At 49.8% G+C, this 17,318-nt stretch overlaps 1 protein-coding gene across 8 annotated transcripts in view; it reads left to right on the forward strand.

The window, feature by feature from the left end:
• The window catches only part of SYNDIG1 (synapse differentiation inducing 1), a 107,684-nt gene that overhangs the window by 14,865 nt on the left and 75,501 nt on the right, over positions 1-17,318 (forward strand). For 3 of the 8 annotated variants that reach the window (XM_067012990.1, XM_067012986.1, XM_067012987.1), the window contains exon 2: positions 3,169-3,290. The exons of the other annotated variants lie outside the window; for them this stretch is intronic. The gene's annotated coding sequence lies outside the window, so the exon portion shown is untranslated. The remainder of the gene's footprint in view (positions 1-3,168; positions 3,291-17,318) is intronic. 8 annotated transcript variants of the gene reach the window in all.

The following is a 17,318-nucleotide window of genomic DNA, read 5'->3' on the forward strand; positions in this document are numbered from 1 at the left end:
GGATGAGCAGGGACCAGTGCCTCCTTTCAGGCCCAGCAGTGGCTGGTCTGGTGGTGAATCATGAACAAGCAGATTCAGGCAAGTGCTTAGGTGTGAAGTGATCGTGGATGTGAATCAGTCACCTGGGACAGTGTGGGCTGGAGCCTTCCAGAAAGACTGGTTTTTCATCCTGCCAAGAGCTGAGCATTTTTATGAGCCAGGCTCTGATGTGAGTGACCTCAGGTGGCCTCAGCTGTCAGGACGTGCATTCCTGGGTGGCGTGGGGACAGACAGGCAGTCTAGACTGTGGAGGAAGCAGGCTCACGTGACAGGCAGATGGGCCATTGGAACAATCTGTGTGGTGGACATGGTTGGCGTCTGTAAGAAAATGACTTCAGGGCTGAGATCCCAAGGACAGGAAGGATCCAGCCTAGACAAGACGTGTGCAGAGGGTGTGGGCACGGCAGCCGAGTCCCGATGGACCCGCGCAGAGAGCCGGCCATGCTGAGGGAAAGGCGGGGCCGCAGGGCCTCTCCAGGTGGAGGGGCCAGGGCCAGGCTGTGTTCTGAGTCCATCGGGACCCTCGCAGGTGGTTGGAGCAGGAACTAGAGGCTCTGGTTCCTGAGGGGTCCGACTCTGCTGTGTCCGTGAAGGGGAAGCAGGCAGGCAGGACATGGCCAGGGACTCCTGGGAGAGACTGGACTGCTGGGGTCGTGACAGGAAGAGGCGAATGGAGGATGGCTCAGGTCTAGGACCACGTGGCTGAGGGGCTTGGATGCCCATGAGGCAGGGCTCCTATTCGCTCACTGCTTGGTGTCCAGGGCCCAGAAGTCACCTGAATCCCAGCGGGCACTCTGAGCTGTGCAGAGCTGGGTCAGGGGTGGAGGGAGGACGGGCTCTGCCTCGAGGCTCCGGGAATCCGGGGCTCGGCCCCCTGGGAGTGCCGGGCCAGCCGCCTGCTCAGAGGGGGCGTGGTGGGTGCCAGTGTGGACACCACCAGCCTGTGGCGGGTACTGAGCCTGAGGACTGGCTGAGCCCACCCAGGGGAGAGGCAAGAAAGGAAAGATGAAGGAAGGATCAGGAGTCATCCTGGCTTGTGGAGTCTGGAGAGGAGACTCGGGATCAGCCCAGGAAACGGGAATAAGGAGCAACAGACACCGTGGGCTCGGCCCTGTGAGATCTCAGGCCACGGAGGCCAAGGCTGGAGGGTCTCAACCACCCTCTTCTCTTACCAGGTGTGGGGTCAGGGAGGCTGGAGGCGGGCAGGGGCTTCGCCGGGAAAGCACAAGGGCAAGGGAATTGTGTGTGTGAGTGTGGGATTGTAACGATGGATCAGAGATCACACTGTGGGATTGGGGTGTGAGGTGGTCAGACAGTGAGAGATGTCAAGGTCCGTGGGTTGGAGCTCAGTGCTGGGGGCAATGGTGGAGGCTTGATTCTCCGGCAGGTGAGTGGAGGTATCAGAGAGAGGATGCTGAGGAGGGGAGGGAAGCCCTTGAGAAGCTGGGGAGCTGGGTGGACCCTGAAACCACAGAACAGTGACATAAGAGGTGGCCGGTGGAGAGACGGTGGCAGGTGTGACATCGCCCATTTGTGAGCGGTTCCTGCAGGTGGCAGGAGGGAATGGGCAGGGCAGGGGCTACCAGGACTGGCCACGGGGAGGAGCAGGGGCCCCATTCTGGTCGCTGGCCCCTCTGCTGTACAGAAGGCCAGAGTGGCTGTGCAGGGGAGCCCTTGCGTGCTGGGGAGGGGACCCCAGCGTGGTACCACCTGGTTCTGGCTCTCTTGATGCCCCTGGCTGGGGGCACATGGCAGCCCTCCTCCCCCTCCAAGCTGGACCCACAGATGCCCTTTATCCCACGGGCAGGTGTGAGGTCCCTCCCAGCGTGCTAAGTTTCTGTGTCTGTGTGGGTGCCCCTGTTAGGAATGGTGTACACTGCTCAAATCAAGGTCCCAGAAATGCCTGTTCTCATTTGCTACATAACACCGATCGGTTAGCAAGTTTCTATTTATTGGAACAGTCACTCATGCACCTACTATGACTGTGGTCATTGACATTGTACTGACTACACTTACACTGGATAAATTTAAACTAAGACAAGGATTTGACCTGGCAAAGGACCCGTGTATCTGGGTCCTAGCAGCTCCCCTGCTAGGATGGGATTTGCCAACTCAACTCTTTGACCTGTGGCAGGGGGGTCCCTCTGAGACACTTCAGATGACAGGCCTGTCTCTGTGGACAGGAAACGTCCTTCAGACCACGCCCCCCCCCCACGCCTGTTGCCCAACTTGCTGGAGTTCAGCTACTTGACCGCCTTTTGGGGTCCCCTCCTCATCACCTCCTTTTGGGGAGATACAAAGCACTCATCCTTTGTTTCCCCCGCCTCCATTTATGTCCCGGGCATAACCCAGTTTATAATCTGAGCCCACATCTTTCCATTCCCCTCGGCTAAGTGGTTCACTGAGGGCAGCAAACCTGGGTGTCACCTGGGGTGGGACCAGGAGGCAGCTTGGATGAGACTCACCCCGTTGACAGTCCCAACCTCAGACAGTGTCGGTCAGGTTGGAAGAAACACGGTAGAGAACTTTCCTTTCTGACAATCCAGTGGGGATTTATTCAGGCTGAACTAGGGCCAAATCCTAAAACCTGGCCCTCACTTTCTTCAGGCGTAAAATAGGAGCAATTCTGTGTAATCCTAAACTTTTGGGGGGAGTGATAAAGATCACCTTGGTGAGGTATATGAACCCCTAGGCTAACAGTAACTGCCCGGTAAATGGGATTGTTACTCTTTTATATTCGGTAACCTTTAGGTTGACCTATGCTGCAGAAGCAGCAGGAGAGGAACCCTGTCTCTTGCATTTCTGTGTACATTTTAGAGTAAGCTTGTCACTTTCTGCCAAAAACCCAGCTTTGTGTTGACGGGGTTGCATGGAATCTGCAGGCTGACCTGAGGAGTGTGGCCATCGTGACAGCGCTGTTTCCAATCTGTGAACATGAAATGCCTCTGCCTTTACTTCTTTCTGTAATTTCTTTAATGGAGTCTGATAGTTTTTGGTGTACACATTTCAGCTTCTTCTGTTAAATGTATTTTATTCTTCTCGATTCTAAAAGTGTGGTATTTTATGTGATGGAATGAGGGTGGGCTTCCAACAGACCTGGGTGTAAACTCTGCCTCTGTTCCTGACCAGGTGTGTAACAAGCTTCTCTGGCCATCTGCTTCCTCCTCCATAAAGTGGGCATCATGTCCCATGCTGGGGTCGGCGAGGTGATCACCTCGTTAATGAACGTGAGAGAACTCAGCACAGTGCAAGTAAATACTAGTTTTACTCCTTCCTTTACTGAATCTGCAGTGAAAATGATGATCTTTTTCCACCTATGACATCTTGTCCCCATACACTAAGTTAAAATACGCCCAACAGAGTCGAGGAAAAAAAGATCTGTCTGCTTTTGTACTTAAGATATTTTAAAATATTTTTCACTTTTTTTCTTTTTTTTTAATTAAAATTATCAATGAGGTGGTTTACATTTTTTTAATTTTTCTTTTTTATTTTTTTGGCTGTGTTGGGTCTTTGTTGCGGTGCACGGGATTCTCATTGCAGTGGTTTCTCTTGTTGCGGAGCACAGGCTCTAGGCGCACAGGCTTCAGTAGTTGTGGCAAGCGGTCTCAGTAGTTGTGGCTTGCGGGCTCTAGAGCACAGGCCCAGTAGTTGTGGCAAACGGGCTTAGTTGCTCCCCGGCATGTGGGATCTTTCCGGACCAGGGTTCGAACCCATCTCCCCTGCATTGGCAGGCGGATTCCTAACCACTGCGCCACCAGGGAAGCCTTCTTTTTTTCTTTTGAGTGATATAATTTTTATCTATTTCTAATTTTCATTTTCTCCTTATCCCCTACCCCCGAAAAATCGCTTTGAGTTTTTTTTTTTGCCCTAGATCCAGCTTTTATGGGCTTACTAAAGAATTTTCTCTCTTCCAAGTAGCACTAATACAACTTTCGTCATCTACTATCTCATTGCTGGCTCATATTTTCTTAGAAGCATGGAATTTTTATAGGACATTAAGATCCAAGGTGGCATCCGTGTCCAGGCCCCGTGGGGCGTCATGCTTCAGACACGGCTTCACCGTCTGGCTCCATGAGATGCTTGGGTAAGCACAGCTTTAAAGATGCTGACTCGTATCAGTGTGTCTATCTGAACATCAGTGCTGCCCCAGGAGGAGCACAGGACAGAGGACGTGGGATTTCTACTTAGAAGCCGCTGCTGGGGGAGATGCATTTCCCACAAAGCGGAATAAATTACACTCGTGATCTGCTGCTGCCAGTTGGGACATGTGCTCAGGACCCCCGGGTGGGACCCACAGGAGCATTTTCTAATTAGTGAAGAAAATGGAAAGCAGAAACAGATGGCTTACCCACTCTACCACACAAACACTAAAAACCTGAAAAAGAATGAGATTTCCTCAAGCTAGCAAACATCTGGGATGATTTGGAGCTTTTAGGAAGAGAAGTATATATATCTACTGATCTATATTTGCAGATTTCATATATTTAAGTGTATTATACATTCTATTTTATACTTTATGTCGTACTATCTACGCTTTGCTTTGAATATGCTTTTATAGATAATATACTAAAACGCTTCAGAATTATTTAATCGTGTTATGGGCTGAGTGTTTGTGTCCCCCAAAATTCATATGTCGAAGTCCCAACCTCTACTGTGATGGTATTTGGAGGTGAGGCCTTTGGGAGGTGATTAGGGTGAGATGAACCCTCATGATGGAATTAGTAGCCTTAAAAGAGGAGGAGAGGGCTTCCCTGGTGGCGCAGTGGTTGAGAATCCGCCTGCCGATGCAGGAGACACGGGTTCGTGCCCTGGTCCGGGAAGATCCCACATGCCGCGGAGCAACTAAGCCCGTGAGCCATGGCCGCTGAGCCTGTGCGTCCGGAGCCTGTGCTCCGCAACGGAGAGGCCACAACAGTGAGAGGCCCGCATACCGCAAAAAAAAAAAAAAAAAAAAAAAAAAAAAAAAAAAAAAAAGAGGAGGAGAGAGGTCTCCCTTCTGCAGTGCAGGTACCCAGGAAAGGCCATGTGACGAGGACACGGGGAGAAAGTGGCCGTTGCAGACTAGGCGGAGACCCTTGCCAGAAATACTGGCACCTTGGTCTCAGATTCCAGCTTCCAGAACTGCGAGAGGATAAATGTCTGTTGTTTAAGCCACCCTGTCTGTGGTACTTTGATGGCAGCTCAGCTGACTTTGCATCATCCTCGGCACCGGCCCGGGGTGACAGCTAAGATGTCGTCTGTGTGATGCAGATTCCAGCCTTCAAGTTTGTTCCAGGCCCTGAGGCAGGCTGTAAACAGCCCAGCTGTGTCCGTTTCTGTGCCCGGCTGCCTTCCTAACGGGGAGCTACACAGAGAAGAAGTTGGAGACGGGGCTCTGAGGCCAGATGGGCTGGGTTCAAAGTCCACTGCGCACTTATCAGCTGTCTGACCCAGACTTTCTGCCTGTTCCCTTCAGTTCCCTCTCCTGAAGGGGGTGGTGGCAATAACAGCACCCACTTTACAGGATGGTGGGGACAGACCAACTGTGAAGAGCTTGCCCACCTGGCCCCCCTGTTATCACCCATAACACTTCGAGTGTGCCCACGGAGGTAAACAAGACGGTCTCGCGGTCTCGTCCAGGAGTCTCGTGTGCAGGCGCCTCTGCACCCTCACCTCTGGGAGCCCAAGCTCCTTACAGCGAACACCTGCCACTTTCTACCCGCCGCTCCTGTCCAGCAGTGGAAGCCCCCTCAGCCTGCACCAGGGCTGGGGAGCGAGGGCCGGAAGCGACCCTTGACCAGTGGTGGATGGGGGTTGGTGTGCAGAGGCCCCTCGGGTGGGATAACTCTGCCTGCGGGTTCTGCACGGTCCCCGGGCTCCCCGGCAGGATGGGGCCCAGCTGCCAGCAGCAGAAGCGGCTTAATAGCACACACCTGCCTGGCTCCTCTCTGCCCCCTGCCTTGCTCCCCACTACCTGCCCGGTGTTTCTGGAACCACCTCCCAAATAAACTGCTTACACTCCAGTCCTTGTTTCCAGCCTGCCCGGCAGCATTGGGCATCACCATAGATGTGGAGTCGCAGCCCCACTGAGATGGTGGCACTTCTGGGATTATGGGCTTGTCTCCTGCGCACGAGGTGAGCTCTGTCCCAGGCCGGCAAGGGCAGGGGCTGGGGTGTCACTGGGAGGCAGTGTCCCCTTGGGAAGCGGCCTTGCTTGTGCATAATGTCACTGCTGATTCACAGAGCATCACGGCCTCTCAGGAAGAATCATCTCCCAGGCACAGACAGCAGTGAATCTGCAGTGAATCTGCACAGACGGCATTGAATCCGGATGTTCACAAAGGAATCTTCTCCTGCAGAGCCAGCTGGGAAAGAATGTGACTTTGAAACAACTATTCACTGGCTTCGGCAGGTATTTTAGTGACTTTTAAGAGAAAGCGTCAATCCATGGACATCCCATCCAGAATCTCTTAAGAACATGTAACTTGCATTTCCAGATCAAACGTACATCCCCACATACAGCACCATTTGGTCAGGAAGGCGTGAAGACCTGCCGGGCTGTCCTTGGCCATTAAAGGGGACAAAACTCAAAGGTCATAGAAGTAAGAAGAGTGTGCCAGCAACCGTATTACAAAGAAACATGCTTCTGGGGTGTCTGGAAAGCACCTCCAAGAGTTTTATCAGTATTTATATTTATTCTGCTTTAAACTCTGACTAGTTAGGGTCTTCTCTGGATATTAAATTAACTCTGACAAAGCTTGTTCCATGCTTATTCAGAAGTCAGGGCATTAAGCATGTCACACTTGTGCTCCAAGTTTCAAGGACCCTTTATACCGGATGCAGGAACCATCCTTTGCCCCAGATTCATGGTCAGGGTCTCAGAAACTCTATGGCCTTGAAGCAAAGCTGGTGAGCAAACCACACTGTCCCCTCCTCTGAGCTGCTCCTTCCTGCGGGCCGTGGAGCGGGGCTGGCTTCCCTGAAGGAGGAAGGACTGCTGATGGCTGGGAATCTACAGGATGGGTTATGCGTAGTATCAGTCACCCAGGGCATGACAAGGATGCATGGCAGTTAACAAGACTGATTTACCAACTATCCAGCCCATCCATAGGTGATACTAATGAGGTGAAGAGAAAAAATTAGGGAAAAAGTGAGACAGGACCAAGAGAGAGGTCAGTGCCCGAAATCCTATCATGGTGTCCAGAGCTGGCCGAGAGCTCACAGCAGCAGAGCAAAGAGGGAAACACTGTGAGCAGCATGACTCATGGTGTCCAAGCGGTAAAAATAGCCCAGGCTCATGCGCAGCTTGTCTATTTCTGCTCCTGAGATGAGATGCAAAGTTCTCCTGGAAGCAACAATGCACTGCAACACACAGTGTCCCCCACACACCCCTGGGTGCCTCCCCACCCTGCTCCCAGGCCCCCTGCCCTGCTCCAGACTGTCCACGGCTCCCACCCATGTCACTCACGTCTGCCTCCCACCCTCAGGTAGAGCTTGGGCTTCACGAGGATGTGGCTTCGTCGCATGGCCACGCACCAAGAACAGCGTCCAGCCGCCTGTGTTCCTGGCTGAGTGGATTGAAGAACTTTTCCTTTCAGCAGGTCTGATCCTTGCAAAGAAGAGACCGGCCTCCAGCCCAAGCAGCTCCTGCTGCAGACATGCTTGGCCTGTGGGTCTCTGGTGGCCTGTTTAGTGCAATGCAGGCTGTGGCATTTCTAGTCCAAGAGTCAGATAAAGATGCCATGTATAAAGGGACCACATAAACAAAAAAAATGTTCAAGGAAGCCCATGGAAGGAAGCTAGGGAATAGAGGGAACTGAGACAAACTGAGGAAACCCATGCAGACCGCCTGTGGGCTGACCAGTCTCCACCTGGCCCCTAGGTCCCCACCTATGGCTGTGAGGCTATTAGGGGGCTGGTCCTTGGGGGTTTATTTTTCCCGTTGTGAAGCACGGAAATTCTTAAGTTTGCAGTTTTCTTCAGAGTGGATCAAGACCCAAACTTGAAATCTGTAGTTCATGAAGAGTAACTTTTACTCCGAGGAAGTAAATAAAGGGCAGTGGGGCTGAAGCACGGAAAGCTGGGGGTGGTCGGAGTTGAGGTGGAGAATTAGACAGGGCTTGGCGTGTTCTGGGCCTCTCAGGCCTTGGTCTGCATCCGGGAGTGGTGTCACTGGCGGGACTTACACAGGGTGTCACCAGTAGCTGCCCTGGCCAGGAATGGGTATGGGAGGAACGGGGAGGTGGGAGTATGGGAGGTGGGTATGGGAGGTGGCGAGGCTGGCCTGGGTCAGAGACGTAATCGCAGGACAGCTCAGTGACTTGATTTTGACTCAGTGAGGAGAAGATGGTGGTAAAATAGACTCCCAGGTTTGGAGCTCGTACAGGTGGACAGGTGATGGCTGTTCACGGACACAGGTGGGACAAGAGCTAGCAGAGGCCTTGGTGTGCATTGAGTCTGATGCTCTTGAGAGGTCCTGGTGGGGATTCTAGGGGGTCTGATGGGCAGTGACACGTGGGTGAAGTTGGCACCAGGGACGACAGGGAGATTACCAGGGAGGAAGGACTTAAACCCGGCATTTAAGTGCCGGACGGAGGAGGTTGGCCTGGCAATGGGGGTGGGGAGACATGGGGTTGGGGGCAGAGCAGGAGAGGGGGACGTCAGGGATGCCTCGGGAAGATGGTCCGGAGGACAAGAGGCTGTCAGGGGCTATTTCTGCAGGTGGAGGTGATGAGGCATGAAAGCCTCTTCTTGGTCCATGGTGGGGTGGGGGCGCAGGATCAGCTTGGTCACTGCACATCCGTGCCCCAGATCTGCCCCCTCGCTCAGCCTCCCAGCTGGATTCGAGTGGAATGCAGGCGACCAGATGTCACACCTTGGGGTTTGTTTTTTGGCGGTGCTGCAGGATCATTAACAAAAGTTGAGTTCAGCGGGATGCCAGGCGGCCCCCACCCATTCTGTTGTGTCGCCCTTTGCCTCACTGAGCTGGCTGGGGCGATGTGCTGACTTGCAGGGCTCTGTGTTCTCCTAAGGGGAGCAGGTCTGGACACGAGAGCAAAGTGGGCTGGGGCTTCTTAGGAGATCCGAAGGCCCAACATGGGAGGTAAGGGCAGGCCTTACCCGCAGCACCTGAGGCAAGGTTTTAGGCGTCTGTGGATGGTGACGTGTCATTCGAAGTTTCCCTCCTGCTAAATGCTGTGGCACAGGGGGAACCAGAGGCTGGGTCAAAAACAACATGGCTAAAGGAGATGGCTTCCTTTATCGGTCGAGAATATGTGTCCCAGGATGGCAGCAATAAAAGAGGGGCTGTGACGTAGTCTCAATGCTGACTCTGAGCGGGTGTGATTAGCCCCACCTGTCCAGCCCTGGCCCCAGTCTACCCGCATTGTTCAGCGTGACACACCAGGCTCCGCTGATGGATCACTTCCGGGGGGAAATCTTTCTAGGTGATGCAGCCGTGCTGGGGCCGGGGGATGGGGTCTGTCAATCCACGCAACTTGTGAGACCAAAGGCACGTGGGATGAGGTAAAGTTACACCTTTATCCCGAATGTGCCCAGTGTCTGAGAAGCAGCACTTCCACGGCTCAGGAAAGAAAAACACATGCAGGGTCACAAGTCAAATTGTCCAGAAACCGAGCCAGGTTTAGGAGAAACAAAGTCCCCGGAGACATGAGAGCATGACAGCAGCTCTCCCTGATGGTTAAGGGGGCCAACGTCCTGGTGTAACATCACTTTTTCCCCTGAAAGCTGGAGAAATAAAATCTCAAACTTAAAACTTCGTGTAACATTAAGGGCTGGCAGGAAACGTCCTGATCCAGAAGCCCCAATGGGTCATAGCTGGAGAAGAGAGCATTCCGGGCATGGCCCCGCCTGCAGCAAAGGTGCCTGGTGACCTCATTTCCGGTGAGCGGCTCTCCCCGGACCCGCCCGGCTCATTGTCAAGAGTCAGCCCACTGGCAACCAGGTCCAGTGTGCGGGGAGGTCACGGCACCTCGGTCCACAGAGCTGAGGCCACTCCTGGGCCACTGACTCCTTCCGCAGCCCACCAGACACCTGGACCAGAGGTGATGCTTGCCGTGATGAGCCGCTTGCCGTGATGAGCGCCGCGGGCATACGGGCAGGGGCCGTCGGCATCTGCAAATCCAGGAACGCAAGAACTTTTCCTGATTCTTCATCTCTATTTATCCCTGGCTGCTGAGAGCTTGGGCTTTTCTGAAAGATGCTGTTCAGAGCTCAGGCCTTAGCACCCCCGCCCCCGTATGAAGCCTACTCCTAGCCTGGCCCTCTGCACCAACAGGAACCCAAACTCGCCACGGTCGGAGGGCTGTGAGCATGGGAGCCCCAGGGGAGGGGGCCACAGGGCCCAGAAGAAGCCCCTCGCTGCACCTGCTCAGCACACAGGGCAGGTGTCAGCGAGGTGGCAGGTCCCTCCTGTGGCTTCTGGGGACCCCTCTACCGGAGAAAAGAAAGTGAGCCCCCGACAGGTGTGAGCAGGGTGCCCACAGCAAGGCCAGCCTTCTCCACCAGGAGGGAAGCAGCCTGTACTGGCCTCCTGCAGGCCGTCTGTCTCCTCCTGGTCTAGGACACACTGTGGATGGTTTGCCCAGAACTCATGGATCCCAAGCAAGGAGCTCAACACGAAAAAGGGCAGGGATTAGGCAGGAGGTGCGCTGTTCCCGCAAATCCAGGAAGCCCTAATCAGGAAGGTCAGCCAGCCGTGATCCCTCATAAGAGCCGCGGCCCAAAGGGGTCACTCAGGCATAACTAGAGAGAATGGTCTGGGTCTCCCTGAGGCACATGTGGGCCTAGAAGCAAAGGCCAGTAAAGAAGGAAAGAAAACTGCCTGAGAAGAGGAGGGGATAAAACAGAGTAGGGAAGTGAGAAGGAGGTTAAGAGGTGACCCAATGGTTAACAGTGGGGAAGTGGAAAGTTAGAATTAGGAATGATATTTAACTGTCAGATAACTTAACTCTCCAAGGAAGAAAAAAGTCAGCGAGATGAAAAAGATTGAAAATAAATGTTAAAACAAACAAATAAAAAACATAGAGGCAACAAAATTAAAAGGAAAGCCTAGAAGTTAAAGATTGAAATTTAAAATAAAAACAAAAACCAAATAAGCACACAAATGTTAAAATAAGACTAGGAATTGGAAGCTAAATAGATACAGTTCTTCAAAATGATTAAAAAAAAGAAAAGAAAAAGACATGATTGTTCCAGCTCCCAACCCCACCTACCCACAGGCACGCTCTGGAATACTTGTGAGAATTGAAGGAAAAAGGAAATAAATAGAGGTAGAAGTAAGGAGATTAAGTTAAAGAGTATTGCCACCAGACCGATAAGAAATAAAAACACAATTGCCAGGATGCCAAGTCCCACAACAGAATGCATTCATTGTGACTTAAGAAAGTAACATGGCGTAAAAAGACCATAAATAAAATGTATGAAGGATTCCAAAGGCTTGCGGTGTAAACCTCTCTCCAGAGTATCACTTTACTGTATGATGTCCCTGGGTCCCTGTAATTTTTGCAGAAACCCCTGGCACAGATGCCAGTCACTCAGAATTTATGACCAGCTGGGCTGCAGACATGTTTTATTCAGCCCCAGAGGGGTTCAGCGATTCAGTGCACACATGCATACACACACACACACACAACTTCAATTAGTTGTCATTTTAAAATAAATCTGGGTCTCTGGTTTCTTGTGAACTATTTATTCTTTTTTTCTCCCTCAACTTATTTAAAGGTATACTTTTTATTCATATTGCTAGATATGACTCTTAAAATTTTAATGTGCATTCCTTAATGTACAAACTAGAGTTAGTGCTGTCATCGTCCTTCTCCTCAATGATATAAAGGTCTTAGAATCCTCCTCATGCCTTGCATGATTGTTCAGGATTTCTGTTCCCTCTCACTTTGTGACACCGGAATTCATCATTATTGCTGCATGGTTGCTGTCATCTTCTGTAGTCAATGCTTATTAATGATTGATCACATTTCTTCCTTCCTTACATCTTCATCTCATTTCTCTATTCTGCAACCAATTTCCTTTGGTCTGGAGAACATGCTTCAGTAGCCTTTTCAGTGAAGGTCTGTTGGTGGTTTATTCTCAGTCTTTGGCCAAATGCAATTTGTTCTCATTTGTGAAGAATAGTTTAGTTACTGAATTCTATGTCCAGAGTGTTTTTGCACTCTCTCTGAGGTCTTTTTGATTTTTTTACGGTTTCTATAGCTGTTGTTGAGAAATCTACTCTTGGTTTGCCTTTTTCCTAGAGAATATACATATTTTCCTCTTGTCAGGATCATACTTTTTGTATAGTTTTACTCTAAAATGTATAGGTGTGGAATTACCTGCATTATGTGCTTCTGAATCTGCAAATTTACATCTTTCGCTAGCTGTGATAAAATCTCAAATCTCTTTAGACGTTGCCTCTTTCCTTCTCAATGTTCTCTGGAATCCCAGTCTCTTCCTGTAGTATTTCTATCAGTTGATTAAGGGGCCTTCTCATTGTATCTTCCTGCCTTCTCATCTGTGTTTCATGTTTCTCACCATATGCTGACTACAGGCGGTAACAGCACTGCCATATTACTGTTCTTTAATTCCCTCATCAGATACGTCCAGTGTGCTCATTAACTCCTCCGTCGTATTTTAAATTCAATACATATTTTTACTTTAGGAAATTCTAATTTGCCTAGACTCTTTTGATAGCGTGCTTTTCTCTGTGTGGGTTTAGTGCCTCCTTGTACGCCTTGAACATCTTGAAAGTGACTTACCGTATCACCTCTTTCTTACTGTCCTTTATCCAAAGTTCTTGGGAGGTGGCTCCATCCGCTGATGCACGCATATGGTGGGTTGTTTCTTGGTAAATTTTAAATGTTTATACTGTGATCCATCTCACTGGAACTCTGAAAATTCTGGCTGAGGATTTACTGAGGGGAAGGTGCATCTGGCAGGTGCCCAGGGGATCCCTGACTTGAGACCATTTTTTAATGTGAGTTTCTCAGCTTGAGGGGTTTCCTGACCATGTGCATAATAACATTTCAAACCTCAGTTCTGCATGATGTGGAGTTTCCAGCAGAGAATGTGCCACAGTCTCAGGCCCACACTGTGCTGATGGGCAGTGATTCTAGGCAGCACTTTCACTGCACGTGTCGTCCTTCGAGGATCCCATCTTTATGTGGGGCCTCGGTCCCTACTCCTCCCGGGCGGACCACTACAACCCAAGCCTTGTTTACCGAGACTGGCCTCTCCAGAGATAGGCAGCAGTGTCAGCTTGGGTTTCAGACTCTGTATTTCACATCTGTCTCTAACATTTCTGCCCCTGAATATTTCCCTTGATCTCTTGTGCACTCAGCTCTGCCTTTTGAAGCATCTGCTGCTATGCAACGTGGTCAGATGCTTTGTTGCAGGAGGTTACACATTGCGTGCATAGTCTGCCTCAATGGAGAAAGCAGATTTCTCCCGAGAAATGAGATGGTCTGGTGACACTAGGACTGAAATAGGCTAGAAACATGGGTGGGGCAAGTGCTCTGCGTTCAGTCTCTAATCTGTCACTTGGAATATTATCCTGGTCCCTGTGCTGGTGTTTGTGATCCAGCCTCATTCGGTGCCTATTTTTTCTAACTTTAAGGCTCACTGTGTCGAAGCCCACCAGCTAAGACCTGCAGGAGCACAGCCTGTAATCAAATGAAATTGGCAGTATTCAGCCGCTGCCACAAGTCAAAGGGGGCTGCGTAGACTCTCGAGAGCATCCTCAGAGGAGGAGGGTCCTGAGGATTGGGGCTGGTGCTCAGTGATTCTCAGGAACAATTAGGGAGGGGGCAGTGATGGGGGTGACACTGAAGAGAAGCCCAGACAGTAACCTGTGTCCAAGCAGCAGGGCTGGGACGGCCGTTGGTGAGAGAGGGCATCACTCAGAAGCAAAAGCTGAGGCACCTTTGTGGCTGCAGTGGGTTTCTTGTGCAGAAACAAGAATTTTTAATAGGAATTCTCCATGTCCTGGTGGAAATACTGTATCACCAGCAGGGCTGATTTTTCCCTTATCTCACATCTTGGGACTTAACTAACCTTTCAGGGAAATGTTTTCGTCAAAGAGAAACCCCTTGTTCTGAAGGAAAGCTTGGCTCTTCTGAAGCTCCTGTAGGAGGACCAGCAGCCCCCCTGGCCCTGCCTGCATCCCAGACTCTGGTCCCGGCCGCGTCCCATGTGTGACCCACCACATACACGGCCTGAGCATCCCCGAACTCTGCATCTTCACTCATAAACCCCCGTCCACTGAACATTGAGGAATTCACCTGAGAAGTAGCTGGTTCCCGTCTGCTGCAAGGTAACAAAATTGATGAAGCAGCCGGTGACCTGCGATGAGGTCCCCACCCCAGCCTCCTAAGGCCTTTGCCCTCTGTCGTTGGTCCAGGCCGACCCAGCAGGCTCCCTTACTCCAGTTGTGTTTGCTAGGTGTGTGGAAGCCGCCAGACTGGCAGAGCTACTGAAAAGACGCAGCGGGGAATAAGTCTGAGATGTCGCCCACGCCTGGGTGAAAGATGACTTGCTCTCTCTAAGGCAGACTCTGGTGCATGCATTTCGGCTACTGATGTCGCACGTTTCTCAGGCCAAGCGGGCCCTGGGCTTCTCACACGAAGGTCCAGAAAGCAACCTGAGCATTTATTGTGTTAATTAATTAGAAGGTGGGCCGTGGACCCAGTGTGAGATCGTGCTTCCGTTTCTGAATCCTTGTAATAAAGAAAGTGTGTTTCTGGGTTAAAGAAGCCCTTCTTTATGGGGAAAATGTGAGGGAATGTCTTTTTTCGTTTTTATGCTTTCAGTGTATTTTAGCAAGTCTGAGGGTTCGTAATACCCCATCGCATGGGAAAAAGCAAACCCCTCTCCCAGTCTGTTCTTGTGGGTCCCTGAGATCTCGTACTGCCCCCTAGGTGTCTTTCTGTAGACGGTTTACGATGTGAATGAGGACCTGGCCGTGTTCTCCTTCTGGATTCATTTCTATGAATTTGGGATGGTAAGAAGCATGTCATTCTTACAGCTTTCTTTTTAACCTTTTCCATGAAATGGATCCTAGCAACAGCCAATCCACAGCCCACTTCTGTTTGTGTCTTCTCTGTGGATATGGAGGGGCTGCTGTGTGGCTCCTTTGATCCTTTGGTAATTTTATTCCTCATGAAACTCTGGTCTGCTGGGTGCACAGTCAAGTTCTCTCTCCCTTTGTCTCTCCCCTGCGCAGTCACGTGTGTGTGTGTGCACACACATCCCTACCACCCCACAAAGCACAGGATATAATAACTACTGCAAGTGAAGCCCATTTAGTAAGCAGCCCTCCCGAAGGGATTTTCTGGGTAGATATTGCAGCCTGAGGTTCTCTTTAATATTGTATTTCTCCACTTCTAACATGCACGGTCTTCACACTTCAACGTTTCTGAAATTTTGAAATAGGGATGCATCTTACTATCAATGGCTACTGAGACTTGTTGAAATATGACAAGGGTTTTCCCTGAGTGTATCTTTATGTATGTGAGCAAATTTAAGTGAATATTGACTGCACAAAACAATAACAAAGTATTATAGCATTTAAATATATATACTTAATATAATTATATATTTTTAAAATAATATTTTGTATATATTATATATATATGATTTTAAATAAGGGCAATAATAGTACCAAATTGGGAGACTGTAATCTGAATTAACATGTTCTAAGGTTCTTGTATCTTCCAGAAAGTGGTAAAAGAACTAATTTGTATTGAACTCAAATAACTTCAAATTTACTGTACCTTATTGGCTTGGACGCCAAAGTCGTTGCTTCCTTTTTTGAGGAAAGTCATTTTTTTAATGTGGTTAAATGCACATTACATAAGATTTACCATTTTGACCATTGTTAGATATGCTGTTCAGTAATATTACATATATTCACATTGTTGTTCAATCATCACCCCCATCCATCTCCAGAACTCTTTCATCATCCCGAATTGAACCTTATATCCATTAAATAATAATTCCCCTTCCCCATCCCCCAGCCCCTGGTAACCACCATCCTGCTTTCTATCTCTATGAATTTGACCAGGAGGTACCTGCTAGAAGTGGAATCATACAATATTTGTCCTTCTATATCTGTCCTTATTTCACTTAGCATCATGTTTTCAAGTTTCCTCTGTGTTGTAGCACATGTCAGAATTTCCTTCCTTTTTAAGGCTGAATAATATTCCATTGTATGAATGTATCACATTTTGCTTATCCTTCATCTATTGACAAGCACGTGGGTTGCTTCCACCTTGTGCCTGTCGTGATTAATGCTCTTACGAACATAGTGTACGAATATCTCCTGGAGACCCTGCTCTCAGTTCTTTTGGGTAAATACCCACAGGTGGAATTGCTGGATCATATGACAGTTCTCTGTTTAATTTTTGAGGAACCACCAAACTGTTTTCCATGGTGGCTGTACCATTTTACACTCCCACCAGCAATGCACAAGGGTTCCAATTTCTCCACAATAAGTGATTTTAAAAATATTTTTGTGCTTATTTTGGCTAGGATAACAAAGGCACAGTAAAATATTAAGTAGTAGACAAAAATAGCAATGAAAATTCCAGACCTCTTACCTTGAGTCCTAACACATCAGTCATACCCCCATCTTGCTCTCCAGAGGCCACCTGTCCCTCTCGATAGCCATCACCACACCTGTACTGCTGGGTGCATCTGGTTTTTTCTTGCTCTGTTGGCTTTAGATTCTGTCCAGTGGACTCCCTGCTTTGACAGGGGAGAATTTCGCTTACTGAAGGCTAGAGTGAAGATCACTAATATTACTGCCTATCTCCTTCCACCTCCCCCAACCTTTCTGGTGTGTAATTTTGAGTTCTTCTGTCAGTTACTATTGTATCTGTAAATGGACGTGATTAAACCCCCATCTCCCATCTTCCTACCAGGCAGGAGGAGGCCGTGGGCGGCACGCTTGCCCACTCTTCTTCCCTCGTACCGTGTGCCTTCTGTGAGCTCGGCTGTTTCCTGAATTAACACTGTGGTGAGTGCGTCTCGCTTAGTGGCTGTGAGTCAGATCCTGAAATCAGGCTTCCTGGCTGTGACTCTGGCTCTGCTTGCAAGTGAGGGCAGGGTTCTCAGCCTCTTCGTCCTTAGTTTCCACATTGATGGAATGAGGATAACGGTAAAACCTACGTCAAGGGGTTATTTTGAAAATTAAACAGGATAATCCTTATAAAGATTTTAGCACAGTGCCTGACATTTAGGAAATGCCCAGCATTTCAGTATCAGAAATTGCCAGTATCAGACCTCCTGTA

Source organism: Kogia breviceps, chromosome 14 (assembly GCF_026419965.1).
Source record: "Kogia breviceps isolate mKogBre1 chromosome 14, mKogBre1 haplotype 1, whole genome shotgun sequence".
NCBI classification, from domain to species: Eukaryota; Metazoa; Chordata; class Mammalia; order Artiodactyla; family Physeteridae; genus Kogia; species Kogia breviceps.